Raw genomic sequence first — 14,005 nt, forward strand, 5'->3', positions numbered from 1 at the left:
TTTAGAATAAGCTTGAGAAACCGTTCTACAGGTGATCGATTAGGCAGGACATATCTGATTACATAAGTGAGCTGGTCTACGGCGTCGAGTCAATGATCAGAGAAAAATATTTTGATGTTAATATTTCCCATTACAATTGTTTCCAAAAATTTGTTTCCCATAAGTCGAATGAACTCTTCGCATGTTGTTGAAGAAAGATAACTCGTAAATCCTGAGGCTGGATTTCCATAACGTGTAATGTGTTTAGCTAAGAACGGATCGAGCACGGTGATGAGCTCTAAGGACATTAAATAATTTCCATTGTGGATTGATCCAAATTTTTCGTCGTGTCCTCTGAAAGGCAAACCACGTGATGCAAGTGCTTTTACGCATGCAACTACTCTTTTCAGAATGTTTTTCAAGTAATTAATTTTTACATCTAATTGCAATGCTAATGCGCGGTCTATGCGACCTAACACGGTGCTTCGTTCTTCCATATGCAGAACAGATAATTTGTGAGTAGGCGACTTCTCATGAGTTGACACTCGATGATATGAACTTTTCGAGTCATTTTTTGTCGAACTGACTCTCCCCGCCATTAAAAAACAAACAAGGACCATAAAAAACACATCCAGTACTTTTGAAATAAATTAGCCACTTACGCGAAACTTTTTCACCATTGAGAAGCTGACGTTCGAATAAATGTCTCGACAACTGTCGCGCTTTATCTTTGTTAATGCGCTCACTCTTGGGAAAATCATTTTGGATGTTTTGATTGGCTCCGTTCTTACAAATGTGATCACGCGTGAACTCGTCGATTGTCCATTTAGCTGGATCGTCATTGATTTCGTAGAGCTCCTGGTCCGAAGGATTGGGCTGCACTCCTACTCCTGCCACTCCTGGTACGAGTGGGATATCTTCGGCTTGTTCTTTTGATATACTTGCCACATTGATCAAAGTATTTTCCCTTGAAGGCACTTTAGACACTGCAGAATCATCAGTTGACGGATCGCCACTACTACTTAGAACGTCGAATGTTGGGTCTATAATAGGATCTTGAATATCTGTAGACGGTTTTCCGAAGAAATCGTCTAATTTCCGCGTTTTTTTAATCGTATCCTATTGTTTATCATCTTTTTCTTTAGCTCGTTTGCGATACTCTGCCCCACTTAACTTTACCCTTTGCTTTCCGTCCATATTTAACTATGTAACACAAAATTTTTACGTGTGCGTGAGATAATTACAAACGCGCGTAATAACAATAGGTTAGGTACCTAAGTACCTATTCTTCCTAGTTACTTTATATGTACGATGTACGAAATTATTTATACTTTGATACACAAAAATAATGATTTAGGAAGATAATATAAACATACGGTTAAGATACTTTGCATTTGTGTTTTTTGTTGGCACGATTTGCCGCCCTTAATATCTGGCCGCCCTGGGCCCGGGCCTACTGGGCCTTAGGGCAAATTCGCCACTGGTTATACAGTTCATGCTTAAGTTATGCTTAAGAACTGAAAATGGGATACTTAAGCAGTGGTTAAGTAACAGCTGATTTTTGTTTTGAATTGCTCTGAACTTTCAGTTATTTGTGAAAATAAGAATAATAAGAAATTATTTTTTGTGAAAAAATATGGAATCGGATCGGAAATATGGAATCGATTTTGGCAGTGACCCAGAATACGATAACCCGAGGAATATAATAATATTGCGACGAACAAAAGAAATCAGATTCCGGCAAATATTCTTGAAGCTATATGACGATAAAGATTTCTGCGACAGATTTCGGATTAACAAAGAAACAGCTTGCAATGTGCTCGATTGTATTCGATTACAAATTGAGCACAAAATTATGTATACATTTCTTTTAGGAATCATGCACTATCGCCAGAACAAATGTTTTTGCTTATATTGCGCTTTTATGCTACGGGAAATATGTTGAGGATAGTAGGAGATTTATTTGGAGTATCTAAAAGTATGTTAAGTATTTTATGGATGATATTTGCAAAACTTATGTTGCCCATAACGTTGCCATATATCATAATAAAATTTTATAGAAATTAAGCTTTTACTGTGAAATGCAAAAGACTACTAATGCTTAGCTAAGATTTTATTTGGACACAACTTAAGTATGTAGAACACCCAAAGGTGATCTAGTCCCCGATGCCCAAAGCATACTTAAATTATGGAGGGAACACTTCTCCAGCCTGCTGAATGGCAGTGAACGCACAACGCCAGGAGACGGCGAACCCGATTCCCCAATCGATGACGATGGAGCCGACGTTCCATTGCCCGACCATGAAGAAGTTCGAATAGCAATTACCCGCCTGAAGAACAACAAAGCGGCGGGGGCCGATGGATTGCCGGCCGAGCTATTCAAACACGGCGACGAAGAACTGATAGGGAGCATGCATCAGCTTCTTTGTAAAATATGGTCGGACGAAAGCATGCCCACCGATTGAAATTTAAGTGTGCTATGCCCAGTCAAAAAAAGGGAGACCCCACAACCTGCGCCAACTACCGTGGAATAAGCCTCCTCAGCATCGCGTATAAGGTTCTATCGAGCGTATTGTGTGAAAGATTAAAGCCCACCGCCAACAAACTGATTGGACCTTATCAGTGTGGCTTTAGACGTGGAAAATCAGCAACCGACCAGATATTCACCATGCGCCAAATCTCGGAAAAGACCCGTGAAAGGAGAATCGACACACGTTATATCTTCGCCAATTTCAAAGCTGATTCGACAGCACGAAAAGGAGCTGCCTTTATGCCGCGATGTCTGAATTTGGTATCCCGCTAAAACTAAGTACTCCGCAAGGATCGGGAAGGACCTCTCCGAGTCGTTCGATACCAAACGAGGTGTCAGACAAGGCGACTCCCTATCGTGCGACTTCTCCAATCTGCTACTGGAGAAAATAATTCGAGCTGCAGAACTTAATCGAGCAGGTACAATCTTTTAGAAGAGTGTACAGCTGCTGGCGTATGCCGATGATATTGATATCATCGGCCTCAACACCCGCGCCGTTAGTTCTGCTTTCTCCAGACTGGACAAGGAAGCAAAGCAAATGGTTCTGGGAGTGAACGAGGGCAAGACGAAATATCTCCTGTCATCAAACAAACAGTCGTCGCACTCGCGACTTGGCTCTCACGTCACTGTTGGCAGTCATATTTTTGAAGTTGCAGATTATTTCGTATCCAAACTCTATATGTAAGTCACTCATAATTCCCGTCCTGCTATATGTTGCAGAGACTTGGACGATGACAAGAAAGAAAAGTTCTGCGTAAGATTTATGGTCCTCTGCGCGTTGGCTACGGCGAATATGGCATTCGATGGAACGATGAGCTGTATGAGATATATGACGACATTGTTCATAGCTCAGCGAATTAAAAGACAGCGGCTACGCTGGCTAGGTCATGTTGTCCGAATGGACGAAAACACTCCAGCTCCGAAAGAATTCGACGCAGTACCCGCCTGGGGAGGCAGAGGAAGAGGAAGACCTCCACTCCGTTGGAAGGACAAAGGACCTGGCTTCGCTTGGAATATCCAATTAGCGCCATGTAGCGAAAAGAAGAAACGACTGGCGCGCTGTTGTTGACTTGGCTATAATAGCGTAAGCGGTGTCTGCGCCAGTAAAGAAGAAGAAGAAAACTAACTAACTAACTAAAAGCCGAGCCCTAACCTGTCCGACCCTCCTAGAAAAGGTGGTGAAAACGCTTTTCCCAACGCAAGAAATACTGATTGGCACACGCTTAGAACAACATATAGAAGAAGAGTATCCTGGATTATCTGAAAACTAATTTGGATTCAGAAGACTTCGGTCCACTTTAGACGCAGTTGAAAAAGTGACGGGCATTGCGGCCAAGGCCATAGAGGGCACCAGATGGATGCATGGAGATAAAAATACTGCGCAGTTGTTACGCTTGACGTAAAAAACGTTTTCAACTCGGCATACTGGTCACATATTCTGAGGGCATTAGAGGCAGGAAACACCACGAGGTATCTTCTGAGGACAATTAGCAATTATTTTGTCAGACAGACTACTGCTGTACGATACAGATACAGGTCCAAAACCCTACATGGTGACAGGTGGAGTACCACAAGGCTCCGTACTAGGCCCATTACTATGGAATGTGATGTACGACGGGGTGTTACGATTACCGCTGCCAAAAAAAAGCACAGATAATTGGCTATGCGGACGACATTGCCGTAACGATTGTAGCTGAATAACTCTTCCAGATACAGAACATATGGAATGATACCGTGTAGAAAATTAAAGAGAGGCTTACAAGTACTAAGCTGCAGTACTCATTACGAGCAGGAAAAGGCAAGTAACGGTCACATTGAATATTGATGGATATAACGTTGTAGCGCAAAATACATTGAGGTACCTTGGCGTTATGATCGATACGAGGCTCAATCTCAAGGCGCACATTGGAAAGACTTGTGAGGTAAGGCGGCTAAAATGACTGCGGTCTTGTCGAGAATCATGGCAAAGTAGAAGAGCTCTGCTGGCTGAAGTTAGTCAGTCAATGCTTATGTACGCAGCTCCGATATGTTTGTGGGCTCGTTGGTTTCTCTTAGAATAACTTGTGGAAAGGAAGGGGGGAAAAATATATGGCAAATCCCTACACCATCATCGCCTAGATATTGTAGACCAATTGGGTTTCGGTTTGTTATAACTTATTTGAATATGCTGTCAAAAAGTTGACACGTACAGAAGTTAAATTGCTTGAGAAAAAATTTTTCAATGAGCATATATTTAAAATGACAATGGTCGATATCAAAGTGTGCAATGCTGCAACTGATACCAAATCAACAAGCATATCTTATATTTGTGGACCCACATCTAAAGATTTTAATAGTCTGACTAGAAATTACAAACAAGTTCCAAAGCTTTCGAATTTGGATTATCTGCAATGCGCACCAGGATTCGATATTTCCAAAGCATTTTACATCTGGCATACAAGTTAACCGTGAAAAAGTATAGATAAAAAGATCGAAAGGAGAAAAAGAGGTAGAAACACAAACAAAAAGAAATATTCAAAAAATGTTTCGCATAGAAACTTGATTGTTGGTAGACATGCCGAATGCTAATTTTAGCTATACCAATGATGGCAATACAAGTGGAGATTTTTTGAAAACCTGCAATTAGCTGCTGATACAACAAAAGTTGATTTTAATCTGATCTATAGATTAAAAGTTATATTGGAAACTATCTGAAGTGGACATAAAATAGACACCAACATATTTGATGAGTATGTTATGGCAACGGCCAGATTATATTTTGATCTCTATTAATACTTGTCGCAAAAATTATTGAAAACGCATTATTGCCAATAGGACAGTTGTCGGAGGAGACGGCTGCGGCAAGAAATAAGCATTTTCGATTATATCGAGAAAATAATGCTAGAAAACTTTCTAGGGAGCAATGCAACCTTGATATTTACAATATATTATTGTTGAGCTCAGATCCACTATTAAGCAGTATTAGCCAAACAAAAATGACAAAACACAGAATATGATATATCAGAGGCAGAAAGTGAGGAATAAATAAAAATTTAAAGATACCTTATTATTAATTTCTGCCGAACCCAATTTAGAGGATGCAAACTGAGGCATCGTCAACAGATGGCAGAAATTAAAAATACTCTACCAGCACTTTTGTAAGTAATGGAATGAAGACCACCTTAAGTGACTGCACAGACGATACAAATGAGATACAAATGGAAATATCCCAAACGTAATGTTGAAATTAACGTTTTGGTCGATATAAGAAATAAAAACATTTCACCCAACATATGGGATTTAGGTGGAATCCAAAAAGTCTTCTTCGGCTTGGATAATAAAACACGAGTGGTTGAAATCCGAACTGTTCAAAAATTGTTAAATTAAGTATAAAGTAACTTTAAAATGTTTTTCTCTTTAGTGAAATGGCTTCAAAATATAGAGACCTCGTCGTAATAGTTCATCACTTACCATCTGGTCGAGGAATGCCACCTCTAGTATTATGCCAACTTTAGAAGACGAACCGCCTCGAACCTCAGCCTTGCCCTCTATTTGGGAGGAAAACGAAAGTGATGATCGCCATCACACAACCCGAAAAACTATAACAACAACAAGGAAACAACATAACACAATCAACTCAACCCAAAACCTGTAGAGATACGGGTACACTCGACATCAATACACGATGGAAGGAATTTTAACCCATAGCAGGTTATTATATTTATAAATAAACTAACATAGAATTGTACCCACGAAATAAAACAATTAACCAGTAATGGTAACACACACCCATATATAGTATATATGTACACACCCAGTTCTATATATCGAGAAATACATCTATGTACATTAAATTAGAAATTTATAACATTCATGCTAAAACGAAGTAATTTTCTTTAAACGGAATCGGCCCCCTTACTTCGACATACCCCTGCAATGGTATTGAAGCAAGCTCAAATATGAAGTCATTTATTTTGAGTACCGTTAATTCCAAAGTTCCAACGTATCAATAAAAAAAAAACATTTTATAGCCGTGTCATGTATTTATAATTTTTTTAATTGAAAAAACTCTTACTGCACAAGTACATATAAGCATTGTATAATAGTTAGACATATGCACCGAATTGCATGCTGTGCAATAGGGAACACTCAGTTCTGAATAAGACTTGCCCTAAATACTTGGAGTTGCTAAAGACAACGAAAAAATGATAATCATTCACATCTTGCTGCAGAGAAGCAAAAAATGATTTCACATGGGCGCAAATAGGAGGAATATATTTCGTAAGCTGTTAGAAAATTTGAACACTTCCTCTTAGAATTATTTGTAGATAGCAGATGCAAAGCGCATATAATAATAGCGGGCGGTAGACCCGCCGGCGTAACAGAAGTTCAAACCATCGTGGGCGCTTAGTTCACAATTATTAATGGTGGCACCAAAAATACATATCAAAAAGGAATTAAGGGGGGGTAAGGTTTGACAACTTTTTTTAATTTTTTTAAATTTTTTTTCTGAACCATCAACATCTCAAGAATATTGTGTTAAGGTTTTAGGTCACTCGGAGAAATACTAACGAAGTTACAGCAGGTTGAATAACGGTACCTTTAACTTAGGTTTGCACGCCTTCCAGCTACCTGCGCTGAGTGTACAAAACTTTGAATCGATTTTCCCAAATATGTCATTTTTAAAGTCGGTGACCAGCCTACAGAAAAAACTACTGCATCGATCGGTTTGAAATTTCGTACAAATATTCTAAATATATATAGCTCTCGAATGACGTCCAGTTTTTCCAAAAATTTTAATTTCTAAGAATTTTACAATAACAAATAAGTCGCTTTTTTGTCTAAAATCGTCATTTTGGCTTGAAAATGGTACCAAAAATTTAAAAATTGAAGAATTAAAAAAAACTCGACGTCAATTGAAAGATAAACTATTAAACTAAAGAAAGCATTTTGATTTTTTGGGTTTCAGGTGATCCAGTGATGCTGTAGGCTGTTAGGCCCTTAATTCTCTGTGGATGAATGTGTCTGTTATCTAATACTCTTCTGCTTCTCAATTTTATTTTTAGTGGTTTATATTTCGGATCACTTTTCCTAATTGTATCTATTTTTACAAAAATTTCACTTTTATTTACAGTATCTTTATTTTCTCTGTCTTTATTTCTATTTTCTAAATTCGTTTCCTGTTTTTTCTTAATAGTTTCTAGTATTTTTTCAAAGTCTTCATTTTTTATTTTATTATTTATAAACTCTAATGGTTTTTTATTCGTTGCTGAATGTATTATATTATTATAAAATTCTACTGATTTTATTATTCTTTTCGTTATTACTTCTTAATTATTTTGTGTTTTTAAAAGTTTTAAATGTTCGTTTATTGTGCCATGAGCTCCCTCTATGTCACTATTTCCTGTTTTTACTAATGGTGAAGTAAAATGAACGTCTATTCCTTCATTATTAAAATATTCCCTCATATATGAATTATTAAATTCATTATCAAAATATATTTATTTGGCTTTCCGAAAATTGAATGTCTGAAATTTAATGTTTCAATAAAAGTTTGACTGTTTCTATCTATTATTGGTATTACTGTTAAGTGTTTACTGAATTTGTCTATAAATGTAAAAAATATATGTTTTTCTGCTATATACATATAAATCTCCGTGAATAATTTCATTTGTGTTTCCCGGTATTTCCGTGTTTATAAATTTAATTTTATTTTCACGTCTATCGTGTTTCGCTTGTTGACAAATTGAGCAATTATTTATAAATCTTGTTATTAAATCTTTTAATCTTCGATTATAAATTTCCTCTTTAATTTTCTTTATAATTTTCATCGATACCGCGATGATTTAATATATCATGTTCTTTTTCTATGATTTTAAAAGCTTCTTCTTCACTTTCTATATCTTTTAGAAAAATATTACTTTTTAATGCTTTGATTTTCGAATTTCCGAATACTTTCTTAAAAATTTCTTGAAATCTTACAAAAATTTTTTGTTTTTGACAAAAAATTGTAAAATTCTTTAAATTTTAATTTTGTAAAATTTTGTCAAAGTTATTATTTATCATATTTTCATGAATAAAAATTCTTCTATTTTTTAAAATATTATTTTCGTAAATTTCTTTGTTTTTATATTTTTTCTCTACAATTATTATTTGAGTTTTAAATACGTTAATTGGCTTTTCCGTTATTAAAATGTGATCATTCATGCCTTCCCATGCACTATGGATTGTGGCACATGTTGATTGTAGTTCTTCATCTATTTCCATTGGTTCCGTATTATTTATTTCCTTTATGTTGTTGATTTCCTTTTCGATGTTTTCTGTATTATTGACCTGTAATCTGCTTAAAAAATCTGCTACATTATTTTCTTTATTCGTTTAATGCTAATTTCCATCTTGCAAATAATGCTAATTTTTTCTTTTAAATTATTTAACCAGATAAGTAGTTTTCTTTTAACTGATATCTTCAATATTTATTTTGGTATCTTTCTTTAAATATTTGACCATTGGATAAGCTAGTTTGCTATAATCTTTAATAAATTTTCTGTAATATCCTGTTATTCCTAAAAATGACTTTATTTCCTTAACTGTTGTTGGTATTTTAATTTTCTGTATTACCTCGACCTTTTTCGGATTTGGTTTTAACCCTTCATGTGGTTTTTTGTATTTTTAAATTAAACTCCTTTAATTTTTTAAGAATTTTATTTATTGATTCTACGTGTTCCTGTAGACTTGTACTAAAAATTAATATATCATCTAGATATACTACGCAAATTTGATTTATAAATGGTTGTAATACGTGATTCATCATTCTCTGAAATGTAGCTGGGGCGTTTTTTAATCCAAATGGCATTCGTATGTATTCATAATGTCCAATTCCGTTGAAAATGCTGTTTTATGCCTGTCCTTCTCATCTACTAGTATCTGATGGAAACATTTTGCTAAATCTAATGTAGAGAAATATTGTGCCTTACCCAGTTTATCGAAGATGCTGTCTATGTTTGGTATTGGAAATTTATCTTCTATCGTTATGTCGTTTTCTGTAATCAATGACGATTCTCCATTTTTGAACACCTGAATTGTCCATTTTCTTTGGCACGATTCACAACGGTGCGTTGTATGGTGAATGACTTCTTGTGATTATTCCGTTCCTTTCCATTTCATCAATTTGTTGTTTTATTTCCTTTTTGTGGATTTCTGGATATCTGTATAATTTTGAATATATTGGTCTATCTGTTGTTGTTTCAATGTTATGCGTTACTTCTTTTACACTTGTTAAATTATCACCTTCTTTGAAAAATGATTCTTTATTATTTTTTATTATTTTTTTTCAATTCACTTATTTTTTCATTATTCATTTCACTGCTTTTCAATTTCACAAAAACTTTTTTATTTGAATCACTTTAACTTTAATTTTCACTTTCACTTTTATAATCACTTTTATCAATAATGTTACTCTGAGAACATCTTTTTTATTATCTTTGTAAATGTTCAGCAGAGCGGCTTTTCCGAAAACGTGCACCAATTTTCGCGGGAAATGTCTTAAAATACTCGTTTTTAGTTCTACTTTACGAATATGTTAGGCGCGTGCTTTTAGTAACAATATTTTCTTTCGTATTTCCCGAAATCAAAAATTCACTTTTGCACTTTACACGTCTTTAGATGTTAAAAATATGTTTTCTATCAATTATATACACATTATTATTGATGTTGTTTAGTTAATTAATAAGAGAAATTGGTTTTTTTGTTATTTTTATAAAAATATGAAAAACTTCACAATCACTTCACTTCAACGAAAATGGCAAGGTTACGTTCGAAATTATGGCATCACTGTTGTAAATTCGAATGGGTTCATGAACTGATCGTTTTCGAATTATCGATACTCTCGATATTCGAGACCGCGAGCGCTCGAAAAAAAATAACCCTGGTCGGTCCAACACCTCGGCGTTCATAATTCTTCTGTGTCCAACTTCTTCTTCTTTCTGCAATAATAATGAATTATAAATTTTTCTATTATGTATTTCTCATTTTTACCAATTCTCATTAAGACCCGAATATTGAGAATATTGATATTTTAATTTCTTTTTATTTTTCCAATTATTATTATTTTCCTATTATGTATTTCTCATTTTTACCAATTCTCGTTCAGACTCGAATATTGAGAATATCGTAATTTTAATTTCATCAGGCGAAGGCGGCGTCCACTTAGTAACCGCATTGCGAAAGGAACTGGTGGCAACATGCGAAGACCTGTATACTGGTGAAATTAAGAAATTGCCACGCTGAAAAAGCTCTGTCGCTCAGCCCGACGTCGCCTACAACGTAATCACAGTGGCGAAAACGAAAACCGTCTCAAAGAAGCTTTTAGAAGCCACAATACGTCAGCTATAATCCGTAGTAAAAGAAACTGTTTTGAAAAGTTCTGCGGAGCAGCGAATATAGGTCCCTGGGGGACTGTTTATAAAATCTGTATGTCAAAATTCCAAAATAAGCGGCTGCAACCCAAATTCGCTCCACTCATAAAGAAGGTCGTTAAGCGCCGAAACGAACCTGCTGAATCACACCCACTGGTTACAGAAGAAAAACTATTGGCTATAGCTGAAAAACCAAAAAACAACAAAGTATCGATGGAATACCAAACAGACCTCTAAAGGTAGCCATAATTCCAAAGCCCATTCTTTTTGCAAAAATGTACAACGCATACAAAAAAAAAAACACCAGATGAACCTTCTTCGTATAGACCTCTGTGTATGCTCGATACAATGGGCAAAGTGCATGAAAACATAATAAGAAACCGCGTGGAGTTTGCAATCCAGGAAGCCGGCGGACTAACAGAAAGACAATACGGCTTCAGAAAGAAATTGTCAACACTGCGGAAAGTACAGCAAGTGGAAAAAGATGGAAAGGTGGTACAAAAGAATATTGTGCGCTGATCATCCTGCATGTGAAGAATGCATTCAACTCTGCTAAATGGACAAACACATTCGAAGCCTTATAGGAAATACGCGCCCCTCAGGACCTTATAGATATCGTTATTAGTTATTTTGAAAATAGAAGGCTGATCTACGAAATTGAGGGAAAAATAACTCTCACTATAGGGGAGTGCGTAATTATTAATCGACTCCAACCTGAAATTCAAGCACCACTTAGCCTTATCAAGAATGATGGCAAATAGAGTGTGTGTGCGCTCCAGCCACCGACTTATCGCGAAAGCGATGTACTCAGTTATACTGTATGCAACTCCAGTATGGAGACAGACACTAAATATAAAAGCTTATGCCAAAACAATAAATGCGTTGCATAGAATCACAGCAGTAAGAGTAACAAGTGCTTTCCGAACTATTTCCAGCCAAGCAGCTTAAGTACTAGCTAATATGCCGCCCATAGACATCTAGGGTGACGAGTTCACGAGATTATATGAGCTATCAGCGCCAATGAGAGAATTCGAAAAGAGAGAAGACAGAAAGAAGAGCATAACTTTATGTCAATAACGCTGGCAAACTTCAACTAAAGAATCCCCATTCCCCCCACAGACTTATACCTAACATCCATACGTGGATAAGTAGACAACATGGGGTCCTGGGTTTCCACCTGACCCAAATATTAAGCGGGCATGGATGCTTCAGAGGCTATTTATTCAAATTTCAAAATTACGTCAGTCCATATTGTTCGATGTGTACGGAGTCCATAGAAAACTCAGAAAACGTGTTTTTCCATTATCATCGGTTTCTAAACATAAGGGAAAAATTAGAACAGCACTAGGTGGTAGTTTAACGGTGGAAAGTTTGACTGCGCTTATGTGTTAGTTCTCTGAGAAGTGGAAAGCTACTAAGATAGATAGATAGATAGATATTGTTAGTGAGGTATTGCATCGCGACCTAGGGTCTATTTGGCCCTCTCTTGTATCACATATGACCACCAAGTTCCAGCTGAATAATTCCAGGAGCCTGCTGGGCGCTTATGTGTGATCCCTGTCTATGTAGATGGAACCCAGGGCCTAAAACCTTCTTCTGTAAACTCCTGTACAATCCAGAATTAGGTGTGCTGGTATTTCCTGCTCTAAGTCGCAGAACCGGCAGTTAGCGTAGGAGACTATGCCCATGTTGGACAAGTGCTTCCTGAACCTGCAGTGCCCTGTGTAGAGCGCGACGAGGAGGCGGAATTTGTCACGGGGAGGTTAATTAGTTCTTTTAACCTGGAGAGGTTGTACCCTCCTAGAAGCAGCCTGCTGCCGGCTGCCAGTGCTGATCTCTCCCCGATTTCTCTTCCGTGCGGAATAGATCCTTAAGAGATCCCACCGCGATGCATGGTTTTGGGCCCATCATTTTGGACGCTGCCGCAGAGCGGACTAGTTCGTAGGCTCTCTCATTTTTTGTTACCCCTTTATGCCCTGGCACCCAGATTAGGTGCACCCGATTTCACAAAGATAGGCGGTTCAGCCTTTCTATGCTTTCCTCTACTAAAAGCGATTTGATCTCATATGCTGAGATCACTTTTAATGCCGCTTGACTAAGAATGGCGATGACGTTGCGATAGTTGCGGCACTACCTGTTTGATCACTATATGCATCGGTGTGAGGTCCAGTATGACTTCAAGGGCCGCCGTGGGCATGTGCGCATTGTCCCTGAAGCATAGACACAGGCAAGCCTTTGCAACTTTGATAGTCTAAGGCCCATCGAAGACTGCGTTGCCTTGGTGGACCAAGCAACCGCTCCATAGGTGACAATGGGCCTTACAATCATGGTATACAGCCATCTAATGATACCTGGCTTGCATCCCCAGGATCTGCCGGCCAGGCGTCTGTATATCATGAGTGCCTTTGTGGCTTTGGACAACGTTAGGTGGCCTACTCCACCGTAAGGATGAGTTTAATGTGAGGCAAAGGAATTTGACATCTTTCGACTTCTCCACCTCCCTGCCCCTTGTTAGGGGCCTCAAACCCGGAAGAAATCTACGCTTAGTAAAAGGGATTTCGGTAGTTTTTGTCGGATTGATACTTAGCCCTACCGTGTTGCATCATCCCTTTGTTAGATTGAAGCCCCTTTGAACAATGTCAGAGAGAATGTTCTCTGTGTTTACTTCGCGCCATTATGACAATATCGTCCGCGTACACCTGACAACGAATTCTATTGCTGGTGAACAACTCAAGGAGCTCATCTAATACCAGGGTCCATAGCAGAGGGGATACTACTCCACCCTGTGCGCAGCCCCATGTAGTGCCAAGACGAATCTTGTTCTCCCCCACAATTGTTTCAGCACATACTAGTGCCTTGATCACGCTAGTGTGAGACGCATTATCAAAAGCACCCTCAATGTCCAGGAAAGCGCAAATCGCAACGTCGCCGTTATCCAGCGAATCCTGCAATTCAGATGTGAGTTGGTAAATAGCAGTGTTAGTGGATCTGCCCGCTCTGTACGCGTGCTGTCTGGCATGTAGGAGTGCGATTTTCAGCGCTTCCGATCTAGTGTGGTTGTCTACTAAATTTTCCATCCCTTTTAGCATGAAGGATGTGAGAC

The 14,005-nt window shown here is 37.6% G+C and overlaps 1 protein-coding gene across 2 annotated transcripts in view; it reads right to left on the minus strand.

Moving 5' to 3' along the window:
• Positions 1 to 14,005, minus strand: part of LOC120780892 (putative nuclease HARBI1) — a 66,615-nt gene that overhangs the window by 37,681 nt on the left and 14,929 nt on the right. The gene's annotated exons all lie outside the window — the stretch shown is intronic.

Source organism: Bactrocera tryoni, unplaced genomic scaffold, assembly GCF_016617805.1.
Source record: "Bactrocera tryoni isolate S06 unplaced genomic scaffold, CSIRO_BtryS06_freeze2 scaffold_25, whole genome shotgun sequence".
In the NCBI taxonomy this organism is placed as follows: domain Eukaryota; kingdom Metazoa; phylum Arthropoda; class Insecta; order Diptera; family Tephritidae; genus Bactrocera; species Bactrocera tryoni.